The sequence below is a fragment of the Orcinus orca genome, chromosome 18, assembly GCF_937001465.1.
Source record: "Orcinus orca chromosome 18, mOrcOrc1.1, whole genome shotgun sequence".
NCBI classification, from domain to species: Eukaryota; Metazoa; Chordata; class Mammalia; order Artiodactyla; family Delphinidae; genus Orcinus; species Orcinus orca.
In genome coordinates this window covers 11,079,933-11,093,678 of record NC_064576.1, presented here as the reverse complement: position 1 = coordinate 11,093,678, position 13,746 = coordinate 11,079,933, and the positions used below count along the sequence as shown (strand labels likewise).

Sequence of the window (13,746 nt, the reverse complement as noted above, 5' to 3'; positions counted from 1 at the left end):
CATAACGGTGCCCCTTCCAGACTGAAAAGGGCCCAGTATAGTCTACCTGGCTCTATGACTGTTGGTTCTCCTTGATGGGTGGTGGCATACGTATCAGGGCTCAGCACTGCTCTCTGTTACCCTGGAAGCTAAGTCCACGTTAGTGAGTGGGGCCCATGCACAGTGGGGCTCCTTCCCGGCCATCTTGGCTGCTCTGTTCACCTGCCAGCCCTGGGATGGCCGGTGACAGAGGCTGGCTGACGTCAGTCTGCCAAGTCATCCTGTCTCTCTCTTCTGTGCTGGATGTTCACGGTAAACACTGGAACCTAGATGTCACGCTTCATGCCTGTTCCTTGGCTGGACCCACATGACTCTTCCCAGGCCTCCTTGTCCCCTACCTTCCCATCCCCTGACCACCTAACCAAGTCATTCACCACGTCCAATGAGTCCCTAGGTGTTATTTACCTCAGGCCACCTCTCTTTCCATGCAAAGCGGGCGACCAAATGCACTGCCCAAGCTCTACCCATTGGGAGCATTTGTCCCCGTTACTGTTCTTCAAGGTGACCCCTGAGTGGAGCTGTAGTGCAGCCATGGTCTCTTTTCAGCTTTCAGTTGTGTACCAAGCCAACCCATCTATGAACCCAATTTGGCCATTTTCCTCCTTGTCACTTGGTGGTTAGGGACCCACCCCCATGTAGCAGGAGGTGTGAACTGGAGAAGAGGTTTTTATGCAACAGAGGTTATCAACATGGTGGTCTTGGTGGACCTGCTTGTGCAGCTCGCCTGCCCCCCGCCCTGCTCATGCTGACCCTGGATACACCACTTACGTCGGACGATGGCTTTCTTTGGTCGCACCTGACCACAGAACTTGGTAGGTCTCACACTTCTGACCATGTGCTCACTCTGTACCCGTGGTCAGGCACTTCCCGTCCCCCAGGGTCCAGCAGCAGTGTTTCGAAAGTGTGTAATTCTCTGCTGTGTATGTGTGCCCGTGCTCCAGTGCCCTGGACGTCCGCATCATGGTGGTCCTCTGTGGCTCACTGCAGACTCCACCCGGTGTCTTCCTCACCACAGATACTTTGAATATCATAGTATCTGCCGGGTTGCACAGCCCAAGCATCCATGACCGAACCAGACCAAAATCCCCGCCCTCTTGGAGAGGGCCTTCCAGCCGGGCAGCTGTGAAGTGACGTCCTTTGGTCTGTGGCTCTCCCCGCCGCGTGACAGGCTCTTCCACTTTCCGAGGTCAGTCTTGCCCACAGTTCCGAATCCCAGCCCCTGGGCTCTTGCCGCAGACTTCTCATCGTGCTGGAGAGAAGAGCGTGTGGTTCTTTAGTCCGGGGCTTACTCAGCGCCCTCCTCATTTCTTCCCAGCGTCGGCCTCGAGAAACACAGCTGTCTCCTCCGTGTCCCCTGAGGCTCGGGGATGCCGGTCTGCCCAGAGACACACAGCTGCCGGCAGGGCTGCAGACTAGGGGCCCAGATGTGTCCGATTCCAGGGCCTCTGTGTGTGTGTGTTGTTGTTGGTTTTTTTCCTTTCCTTTTTTACTTCGGCTGTTAGGACACTCAATGCCAAGTTTAGTGTTCAATCAAAATTAGAACTTGTGCTTCCATCTTCTATGTTTTTAAAATACCTTTTTTGATTGTTTTAGTGTCCTTGTATCTTACTGTAGGCCTTCTCAAATTCTGTTATTGCATTTAAGATAAGTCTGTCACTTGTTAACAAACTGTGGGTTTTCAAATGTTTTTCATAGAACCCAGAATTTATTTGGTCAAAAAACCAATCACTTCCTAGTTACTGTACATTAGATTGATCTGTTTGCAGTTTTTAATTGCAAGCACTCCAGAATAACGCCGAAGTCTTGTTTGACTGTAATTCCCTTGCGCGTCTTTTGCCTGCTTCTGTCTCGCCGCCAGGCAGCTGCTGCTTTGTGCTCGCTGTCGCCTACCCGCCTGTGCTCCGCACTTGGCTCTGCGGTCGCAGTCAGCCAGTGGTCATTATTGAGACAGTGACCAAGACTGGTGGGGACTCGGTTGGCACCTAAGAAGTGAAAAACCTGTCTTTTCCCTTAATGAGTTTGTGATCAGCGTTAGGGAGCTCAGCAGATACACGTGAATTAGAGAAATATCCAAGAACGATGCAATATAGACCAGAGTGCGCGGGGCAGTAAGACACCCAGGAAGGCGCCACTGGGGCTCCTGTTACTGTGAGAGGAGGCTTCAGGGGCTAGAAGGATGGGCAGGATGTGGCGCGGGTGGAGAGGATGAGGCAGGTCATCCCAGAGGAGAGGACCAGCAGAGGGAGGGAGGCGTGGAGGTGATAAGGAGGCCTGAAAGGGGAAGGCCTTGAGGAGACATGGGGGGCTGAGGTGGTAGGGTACCTAGTGACAGAGAGAAGTAACACAGCGACTGTAATCGAGGGAGGTGTTTTTCAACCCGACGGCAGAGTTGGATTTTGACATTGGAGGTTGTCAAAAGTGGTTTAGTCAGTTGTAAAGGTAGGACAGGTATCTCAGAGAAATTCCTTTCATTGCAGCATGTGAGATGGGTGGAGAAAGGAGAGACCATGGAGGAAAAGACCAACAGGAGATTTTAGAAATCCAGCGCTCTGCTCTGTGAATGCCTGGCCGGGATAATGGCCAGCTCCTCACTGGGCTCCTAACCGACATTGTCCGCTGAGGTCCAGCCCGCTGATCTCTCCCCCTGCACACTCGCAGTCCATGGCTCTCCCCTCTGTGCTAAGCTCATGGCTCCCAGACTTAGACCTATGGTCTAGACCTCCTCTGTCCTGGACTCCAGACCTAAATATCCTACTGCCTGCCAGGCATCTCCACTTGAATGCCCCACAGGCACCGGCAATTTACCCTTGCTTTGCTAAATTGGCTTCTCTGTCTCACTCCCTCCCGGATGGAAAGCACCATTGTCCACCCAGGGGCCCAAACCAGAACACTGTGGCTTCCCCTTGGACTCTTCCCTCCTGCATCCGTGTCCCTCGTGTCCCCTCCCTCACCTGCACCCCAGAGAGTCTACCTTCTCGCCGTAAACCCACCACTCCCTCTCTCTTCATCCCCCTGCCTTAGTTCAGGCCACCGATGTCACTCACCTAATGAAAGCTTGTCACAACTGCCTCCCTCTTCCGGCCCTGCCCCACACTCCAGCCCCCAGGGCGAGCTCTGTGAAGACGCAAACCTGATTGTCTCACTCCCACCAAAGTCCTTCAGAGGCCCTCCTGAGCCTACAAGGCAGTTCTCGCTGGCTACACAAGGCCCCTGCCTTCCCCCGGCCCCCAGCAGCCTCGGGCTAATCACTCCGAACTGTTCACAGTTCATCTCAGCCCCGTGTTGTTTCTCACTTCTTGCCTCTTCATCTACCCTTCCCTCTGCCGACAACAAACTTCCCCTGTACCGACTTCCCCACTGCACCCCATCTCACCCACACACGGTCTCTGCTTGCCCAACTCTTGCTCACTCTTGAGTAAACTTTCTGAAATCCCCTCCTCCAGCCTCCCGGGCAGCACTGACCCTCTGTCTGTCCTTAGAGCGTCTTTCCTGACCTTGCCACTCCCGCCCCTCACCATTGACTCACGTCCCATCTGTGCCTGTGGTGTGTCTTGGGGTGGGGGTGGGGCTTTTCCATTGTGTCTCTAATGTGTGAATAATGCCTGGCATGTGGTAGGCACCCATACATTTGGAGAATTAGTGACTCGATATGTATATAATAAATATTTACAGAATTTTTTAATGTACTGAGGCCAGCTGAATGCAGGTGAGTAGTCCTGGCTGGAAACTATACAGCTATCCTCTGAGAGGACAAACCACTAAAGACAGCCCGAGACCCATGTTCAGGGAGAGCAGAGAGGAAGAAGAAAGGAATTCCAGGGGGCGGGGAGGGATCCAGGAGAGTTCAGTAGCACAGCAGCCGGGAGAGGAGTGTTTCAGGAAGAATGGGAGAGGGGGTGCTCAACAGATTCAGAGGCTACCCTCCCACCCCCCAAAAAAGGCCAGGCAGAGACAATGACGAGGAGAAGATCACAAGAGTCAGCAAGAGTTGGCTCGCTCTTGAAAGGAGTTTCAGCGGGAACGCACGCACCACGTTAAGAAGTAGTGCAGGGTTTGGAAGCAGAGGAAGGGCAAGCATCACTTGTGCCCTGACCAGCCAGCCTCATCCTAGGACATTGCCACGGGAGTCACATCTTGGTTCTTGAAAGTGAACTCTGACGTTGCCCTTCTGAAGCAGTTGTAACGTGCTCTGCAGCAAATACACCTCCATGGCTCTAAAGGGCAGTGAGCAGTGTGATGGCTCTGCAGACCTTGCTTCATCTGCAGCTTACAGGGTCAGTGCACAGTGTCCTGAAGTTCATCATCAGGCCCAGTGACATGACCTTTCTGGACACTTCCACGGTGGTCACTACGCAGAAGCTTTCAGCTCATTGGCTTATGGACTCATTGAGTGGACGACATAATAATGCCCGGTCCCTTTCTTCCAGCTCTCATCTCCCCCCACGGCAGAGCTTTCCCACTCTTCTGTACATTGATGTAGCGGCGGCGTGTCAGTCACACATTGAGTCTACTCCCACCAGCTTCTTGCTCTCAGGTTCGCTCCCCGCCCCCAGTAGGGGTGCTGGCTCCATGGTCGGTGACGTTGCCGAGTCATTTTGGTACCAGCAGCTGCGGAGCATTTTCCACTGCTGGGACCGTTACGTAACTCTTTATGGGTTCGTGCTTTATTCATTCACCGAGTAGCATTTGAATTCTTGAAGGACAGGAGCTGTGTGCTCCACTTATTTATGCCTCTCTTGGTTCCATTGCAGTGTGCAGCCGTGAGGGAGAAAATGGCGCTGCCCTGGCTTCAGGAAGCCTGCAGCCCCTGGGGGAAGAGAGATGAGTCAATGCGAAGTGCTAGGTTTCTATTGGAGTTTGCGCCAGCAAAAGAGTCCTGGTTCTCCCTGAGGGACTCAGCAAAGCCCTGTGTGGTTGAGGAGAATCTGGAAGAGACCAGCACTCGGGCAGGCATTTCAGGCCTAGAGAACCGTGTGAGAAAAAGCACAAGGGCTTGAGACAGCTGTGGGAACACAAGTGATTGCATTTGCCTAAGTTCAGGGCTCCCCTAAGGAGGAAGCAGTGAAAGAGAGGCTGGGGAGAAAGCCGAGGCTAGGACATTCGGGGGTCTTGGGGGTGCTACACTGAGGGGTGTTTTTTCTTTCGTCCTGCTAGAAGTAGTGAGTCAGTGAAGGCTTTAGGCAGAAGAGTAAGTTAGATTTGTCTTTAACAAAGATTACTTTGGGGACTCCCCTGGTGGCGCCCAGGTTCCATCCCTGGTCAGGGAACTAGATCCCACATGCATGCCACAACTAAGAGTTTGCATGCCACAACTAAGGAGCCTGCCTGCTGCAACTAAGAGCCAACGCGACCAAATAAATAAATAAGACTACTTTGGCCATGACATGAATACCCTTGAGAAAGCTGATACTGGAGGAAGAAGACCAGTCGGGAGATGGTGAGGATTCTCTGAGTTCTGGTGGTGAGGCAGCGTGTCCTCACTGCATGAGACTACATGGCCACAGTTAAGCTCTGCGAGCCTCTGTGCGTTCACACCTCTAGAACAGTCACTGAAATGCCCTGTAATGATGAACATTTGAACAGCAGGGTTGCTGCAGGAGTCTCTGCAGCTTCTTAGCATGGATTCCCCTTTTTGCTGGTCATGATGCCATCACGATAGAAAAGCAGAATATAAATGAAAAGGGGAAGAAATTTGCAGTTAAGGAATCAACACTGGGTTGACGGGGAGATCTGTGCACAGTCTATCTAATAGGGTTGTCATGAGGATAAAATAATTTATGCAAAATTACTTGATATACCAGAAAGATCTGTCAAATATTAGTTATTCTGATTGCATTGGGATCTGTTTTTGGGCTCTCAGGAAGTTTGAGAGAGAGTCCTGATTTAGGAGCTAATTGGATAGTTACTACTCTTTAAAACTTGTAACCTTTAGAACAAGGGTCAGTAGGCTATGGCCCATGGGCCAAACCCGATGCTAAGAATGGTTTTTACATTTTTAGTGGCTCTGTAAGCACCTACATAATATCTTTGATTTTGCCTATTGGTCTTCAAAACCTAAAACATTTACTACCTGCCCTTTACAGAAGAACTTTGCCCACCCCCTGCTCTAGAAGATTATGCAGCCAGCAGCTTTCCAAGCAGCTCTGTTTCCCGGGAAGTCTGTATTCTCTGAGATGTGATCGTCTGTTACTTGTATGACCCCTATTCTCTCTGTTGGCTGGTGGTGGTAATGCCATCACATACCACAACATAAACTTGGTGATAAGACTTTCTAAGGTATTTCTGTAAAATGTCCATTTACTCTAGAAGTAGAATTACCGTGAAGCCCACTAAGAACGCATCATGCTTGATATGAGCCAAGTGGGAATTTTGTCAACAAAGCAGTGAAGTCGTTTGTACTCGTTTTTTTCATTAGGTCTTCACTTCCTCCGGCTGCCCGTGTTTCCTGATTGATTATCACCTCTGTTAACAGTAACGAGCAGCTTATTTGACCTGCAGGGAGAGAAGATGTTGATGCCTACAGCAGCTCACCATTATTCACACATGCACTTCAGTTATTTTCTCAGTATTTGGTTGAATGGTTAGCTAAGTTTCTAAGCGAGGGTGAGGTGTATTCTCTCACCCTCACTTAGAAACATTTTGCGGCTGTGAAAATTTTCTCTTTATCCACCCCAGCAATCGTTGTTAGGTAACATCTAACATATACATTATTATGAGTCACATCCCCCTTGCAAATCATGTGAGTTCCTTTTATTAATCAAGGATTTTTAATTTAGTAAAATATTTTTAGTGTATTGAAAGTTCTCTCAGGTTCTCTTTTTTTTTTTAAGTTTTTTAATAACTTTATTGAGATCGAATTCACATGCCATATAGTTCACCTCCTTAAAGAGTACAGCTCAGGGAATTCCCTGGTGGTCCAGTGGTTAGGACTCCGCACTGTCACTGCCAGGGCCTAGGTTCGATCCCTGGTCGGGGAACTAAGATCCTGCAAGCTGCATGGCGTGGCCAAAAAAGAGAGTACAATTCAGTGGATTTTAGTGCACTCACAGAGGCATCCCACCGTCACCACACTGAATTTTAGAACACTGGTATTACCTCAAAAAGAGACTCTTCCCATTAGCAGTCACTCCCCAGTCCTACCACCCACCTCGCCCTGAGCAACCACGCATCTATCTTCTGACTCTCTAGATTGGCCTATTCTGGACATTGAATCTAATCATATACTTTTGGGTCCTTTGTGACGGGTGTCTTTCACATGGCCTCATGTTTTTGAGGTTTGTCCATGTGGCAGCATGTCTGATTGTCCTTCCTCCTGGCGGGTGCCACCCCACGGAGCCAGTGTCCATCAGCGCCCCTGCATCTGGTCTCTGAGGAAGCTGCTTACTCACCTCTTAGTTTCCATGAGCATCCTTTCCACAAGATTTATTTAGTGTTCAGCCAGGCTCTGGGGAGCAGACAAGACAGCACAATCTTTCCTCTCCCTGAGCTGAGAGTAGGAAGAGGCAGTTACAGCAAAATGTCACAAGTCCTCTTCTAGGAGAAGCCCCTTGCCCAGCCATGGAGGGTCAAGAAAGTGTGTCTGGAGTGGAGCCCTGAAAACTGTATACCTAAACCTGTGTGTGTGTGTGTGTGTGTGTGTGTGTGTGTGTGTGTGTGTGTGTGTGTGTAGCAAAGGAGTCCACCTTGAATCCAAAGGGAGCACGTGTGTGTGTGTGTGTGTGTGTGTGTGTGTGTAGCAAAGGAGTCCACCTTGAATCCAAAGGGAGCACGTTCTCAGCCAAGATGAACCCAAGCAGCCTTGAAGACAGCACACGGGCCTGTGGCATGCTTCTCAGCACTTTTCCTTTTTAGCTTTGCTCTTTCACGTTTTGGTGCAATTTGATTTAAAAACCATCCTTTTCAAGCTGCTGTGCTGCCTTGTCAACAAAGCAATCTAATCAGTTAGAGTTAGTTCTTTTATGACTTTTTTCTTTTGTGAGTATGAAGTGTATAGTATCAGGTGCGGAGTAAGTTACTAGTGCTTGGTTGATAAAAATCTGCAAATTAAATGAAAATTAGGTGCAAGAACTCTATTTTCAAGTGAAATTAAAGCTAAGCTGTTTATCTCAATCTGTACCTCCCTGCAGAAACTACTGTTATGTATTTGGTGCTCTTGTAGTTGGTCATACTGACCTTTTTGACAAAATTCAGAACAGAAAGATAGGATCAATATAAATTCTAATCCCTTTCCAAGGCTGACTCATTAAGTGACCTCGAGAAAATCATTTCTATTTTCCATTCTGCCTTGGTGTTCATGAGAAGGGAGAGTGTGGTACAATCTCATGGTACTTAAGGAAACAAGTAAACGATGATGACATACCTGGTATTTTGGAGAGATAGAAGTTATCAGCAATCCTAATTCTTTTCATAATTTTTTATTTTCTCACTTATTAATCACTTTTTAAAACCATGAATGAATTTAGAGATGTACCTTGAAGCAGACATAATGTCAAACAGGGGAATATTAGAAAAATTGTCCCTATAATCATTTTGTAAATTTTTCCTCCTCAAAAAAAGTCATCCCTGTGGGTTTTAAAACCAGAATACGGGGCTTCCCTGGCGGCGCAGTGGTTGAGAGTCCGCCTGCCGATGCAGGGGACACGGGTTCGTGCCCCGGTCCGGGAAGATCCCACATGCCGCGGAGCGGCTGGGCCTGGGAGCCATGGCCGCTGGGCCTGCGCATCCGGAGCCTGTGCTCCACAACAGGAGAGGCCACAACAGTGAGGGGCCCGCGTACCGCAAAAACCAGAATACGATTCCAGCGCAGGACAGACCCCTGGACCACCTGTGAGTGTCTCAGCAAGAACCCTTCTGATCATCTCAAGAAGCCTTGAATTTCATGGAACCCACCCCAGCTTCAGACCCTGCAGTCTTTCGCTGTGGGTGACAGATGTGGCTTTGTGAAGAAAGCAGGAGTACAGGAATTTCCGGACTCATGAGTCATGATCTCCTGTCCGAGATTAGAGCACAGATTAGCGATACCAAGATTTTTTTTTAAATCATACTTTTTTAAGTGATGGTGGTGTATGCACCCTGGTTGCGCCTGGATTCCCAGGGTGGAGTGAGGGGTGCAGGTGCAGGTTGCATTGATAGTTCAGAACGTGGGCTTTGGGCTGTGAGAGACCACTGTGAGAGTTAGCACTTCATTTCCACAAATCCACATTCCTCATTCGTAAACTGTCCATCGCTGCCGTCTAGTAGGGGTGGTTGCTCAAGGATCCTTGATCATTAGAGATGCTCGTTAGAGCTCCTTGATCAGTGCAGGTAACACTCATAAGCAGTACTGGAGGTTATAAAATGGAGGGTGTCTAGACCAGTGTCTGTCTGGGCATCCCTCCTGCAACAGCTCTGGCAGGAGGCCACTGGGCTTCTGCTGCAACAGTGAAGGTCTCTTTTTGAGAGAGAACTGCTTGACTTTCAAGACATTCTTTAATATACTGATTAGGAAGAAGCAACTAATAATTATTAGTTTAAGGACCATCTAGTCCAGTTTTCTGTTTTACAGATGAGGAAACCTAGACTCAGTGTTACATTCTCCTAGATTGGCAACTTGACCTAGTTCTGTAGAAATTCAGCGGACAGGGAGACCAGTAAGGATTTGGATTGTCAAGAAAGAAGCCAGTTAGAGGCACAAAACAAGAACTGGGCTCTGTACAAACCTGTAGGGCGGCAGATGGTCGTAGGGGACAGGGGAGGGCATTTTAGGTAACAGACACGATTGGAGCAAATGTGGTCTGAATAAGTGAGGGACACAGTCAGTGGAAGGAATATGCAGGGAAGAGGTAAGAAGTAGTTAGGGTGAGGCTGGTTTTGGAGGACGTTCAAAACAGGACAGAATAATCTAGATGTGATGCAGTAAGATTTTCAGTTGAGACAGTGGTGATGTGAAAGGCCTTGGTGGGGTAACTCATGCACAACTCACCCGCCATGGTGTGCAGGTTGGATGGAGACAATACAGGCACACCTTGGAGACAGTGCAGGTTTGGTTCCAGACCACTGCATTAAAGCAAGTATTGCGATGAAGTGAGTCCCACGAAGTTTTTGGTTTCCCAGTGCATTGTAAAAGTTATGTTTACACTACACTGTAGTCTATTAAGTGTGCAATAGCATTATATCTTTAAAAATGTGTATACTTTAATCAAAAAATACATTATTGCTAAAAAATGCTAACCATCCTCTGAGCCTTCAAGGAGTCATAATCTTTATGCTGGTGGAGGGTCTCGCCTCGATGCTGACGGCCGCCGACTGATCAGGGCAGTGGGTGCTGAAGGTTGAGGTGGCTGTGCAATTTCTTAAAATAAGCCCCCAGTGTTGCTATCACCCCCAAACAATTACAGCAGTAACGTCAGAGATCACTGATCGCAGATCACCCTAACAAATGCAATAGAAATAAAGAAGCTTGAAGTATTGCGAGAATTACCAGAATGTGACACAGAGACACAAAGTGAGCAAATGCTGTTAGAAAAATGTCACCAATAGACCTGCTCAGTGCAGCATTGCCAGAAACCTTCCGTTTGTAACAAATGCAGTTATCTGGGAAGCACCGTAAACCGAGGCCTGTATTAGTGGCAGTGAGGTCATCTAAGAGGCTGTTGGCTTAATCTCAGCGGGGGACGACAAAGACTGCAACAGACCCCTTGAAGGGAAAAATCAGTGGTGCTTGAGAACTGGCCGGATTTGATTTATCAGGGAGAGAGTTGAGTCCAAAAGTGTCCCCGGGCTTTCAGGCAATGCTGTCCACCCTGGCCCAGTGTTGGTTGAAGGACGAGTAAGGGAGTGAGAGGTGATCGCTGAAGGGCGAAAATGAGTGACAACTCTGAGGGAGGAGATGTAAAAAGAGAGGGGAAATCCTGAGTAATCCCCAGTCTTATTTTTAATAACAAGTTTCACCTCTTCTTCTCTCCAAACATTTACTGGTAACAAGTACCAGAACTAATTGTAATTTTGACTTTTATTTGGTAATTGCTGCGTAGAGCTAAGGTTAAGGAGCAGAAGAAATGACCAGAAAATTGGCCGACAAAGAAGGGAGGAAACAAAAGATGTAACGCAGACATCGGTCATCCCTGTGCCAGAAGGTGCTCTTTCCTTCGTACTTTCAAGGAAGCTGTATCTTATCCTGTGCAGTTCTTACTAACTTGTGTTCAGTGTTCACAAGCACGTAAATGAAATTAAGAGAGTAAAAAAGCCTTAAAGCAAGAGAGAGGTGTCATCTTCCTACAGCAGATGTCCCCAACCTGGGGAGCTCACTGCCCCTCCCCACCACTGCCTCCTCACAAGAGACTGAGCGTTCCCATTCTCTCCCCAAATCAAAACCAAACCTCCCCCCAAAAGGTGGGGACACCTTTGATCCTGACTGTCCGTGGAGGAGAAGGTCCCCTTCAGAGGAGAGTCAGGCAGCCTTCGGGAAACACGGCAGACATGAGCACTGTCTGGCTCAGCGTGTTCCCAACACCACCCTCCTTCCTCGCCCCCCAGAGGCGGGGAGCCCGTTGCCAGGGAGAATCTGAAGCCTGCTGCTCTTTCTCCAGAGTCTCCTTTCCTCTGCCTGTTGTAAAAACCATACCCATGTCTTGGGAGAAGTAGGATCAGCTGTGGTGGGAGGCCCCGGCCCCTCAAGAGACAAGTCGTCACTCAACACAGAGGACGCAGGATGCCCGTCTGGTGGCGCGCACAGCTGGAGTGTTCCTTGCAGGGAGCAGCAGTGGCCGAGCCTTCGAGTTGCGTGTTGGGCTGTGGCACAGATTCCTGATAGTAGACTCTCTGGATGCCTCCTCACCGCCTCCTCGGTTCAGCCCCTAGAGCAGCACCTGTGGCCACGGCCCTCCGAACCCAGCGATGGGGCGGACAGACAGTGCCGTGGTCCCCAGAGCCCTGGCGACCAGAGCGAGGAGGAGCCATGGCAGAGAGCTGCAGCATCTTCTGCTTCCTCACCTCGCTGCGCAGAAACTGCTTTGTGTTTTGCTGCAAAGGATAATACAATACAAAGTGTCTGAGCCCCCCAAGCTGGCCGATGAACCACAAAGAAGAGGTGGAACTGAGAGCTGTGAAACTAGCCTGGGGCTGTGTTCAAGTCACCATCTAGTTTCCCTCTAGCTGATTATTTTCTCCCAACACCTACTGAGACGGCTCACTGCCCGGCAGCCCAGAAGGATACTCTAATGACTGTTTCCGTGGCGTCTGTGCAAACGTGAGGACGTGGCACCTCACACGCCGTGGCCAGCTTCCGTCTCCTGCGTGCTTCTACTGTCCGTATTCCTACGGCGTGACCCTTGAATTGCTTTCCACACATGTGATAGGATTTACTCTCGGCCTCGTGATTGTCCCTCCATCTTCCATCCGTGTGATGAATGTATGGCTAGTTTGCGGGAGTGGTGGTGGTAATGGGGTTTGTTTTGTTTTTCTTTCTTTTCCTTTGTTTTCGGGTTTCGCCATGAAGCTATCAGCTGATGACAGCAGCCTCTGGCAGTGTTTCTCTCCTCTGTGTTGGTAGTGCTTATTGTTAGTTCTAAGTCTAATAAGATACCTCTCACGTAGCCCTTGGTCACACGCTGCATCCTCAGTGCCTCTTGTTTACTTTCTAATTGTGCCTTTGTTTTGTCAACTCAGCTAAGCTCTTCCAGGGCCGTAGGAAATTAGTCATTTCTCTGTGTGTCACAGCGCTCTTTACCTGGCCCCAGTACAGTGCACTGCAAGTAAAAGATAAAGGAATGAAGCCAAGCATACCTGTAGTTACACTGTGACCTGTAGCCGCCAAGGGGCACTCAGGGCAGTCCAGTGCGTTCCAGGTGCCCCCTTCTGCGAGGAGTCCCCATCTGCAGTCTCCCAGCAGTGGTCCTTTGAAACTGCTGGTTCCTGTGTTAGAGGGAGAAGGTGCCTCGTGCCCTTAAAGACCATACCAGCCATGCGGTGTGCTCTGCTCTCTGAGCCTCCTTGTGTCATCCCCTCCCACCCTGTCCATCCTGACACTAGGGCCTGTGTTACAACGAGCTGTGAGGTCTTTGCTGAAGAAAATCCCATAGAACTTACCTCAGCAATATGCTTTGCTGTGTATTTGTCCACGATTTAGTCATTCAGCAGATATTTCTTATGTACTTGAATATGCCAGGTGGCAGGCAAGGCTGGGCCTACAGAGAGAAGATGAATAATCTCAGCCTTCATGGGGCTCATCACCTGCTGTGAGATTCCTACCATGAGCATGTCACTGAAGGGTAATGTACCAAGTGCTGTCCTTGCAAAGGTACAGTGAGATGTGAGGGTACATGAGAGGAGCAGCTCACCCCGGACTCAGGGGAGTAGAGAAGCCTTCTGGGCAGGAGTCGAGAATGTGAGTCCGGAATGGTGAGGAAAACCATTGGAACGGTGAACAGGAGGCTGGCGAGCCCTGGTGAGAAACCTGAATTGCATCCTAAAGCCAGTAGGGACTTGAGTAGTATCAGAGAAGAATACCTACGCTTCTCTGAAAAGGCTCTTAATATACTCCGATTTTTTTTCTAACTATATATCTATACGTGGCTAGATTTTTTTATATACTTCAGAAGCCAGAGTAGCGTGTAACAGAAGTGACTGCAGAAGCAGATACGAGAATCCAACTATATTTCGTTACGTCACACAAAAGAAGTTTACAAAAATAGAAAATAATGACATTCTTCTCATTAATTATTTTTCTGT

General features: G+C 49.1%; 1 protein-coding gene and 1 non-coding gene across 4 annotated transcripts in view; both read left to right on the top strand.

The window, feature by feature from the left end:
* UBAC2 (UBA domain containing 2) overlaps positions 1-13,746 on the top strand; it is a 151,269-nt gene that overhangs the window by 116,823 nt on the left and 20,700 nt on the right. The gene's annotated exons all lie outside the window — the stretch shown is intronic.
* On the top strand, positions 6,945-7,016 carry TRNAD-GUC (transfer RNA aspartic acid (anticodon GUC)). Its single transcript has one exon. It is a non-coding gene; the product is annotated as a tRNA-Asp (tRNA).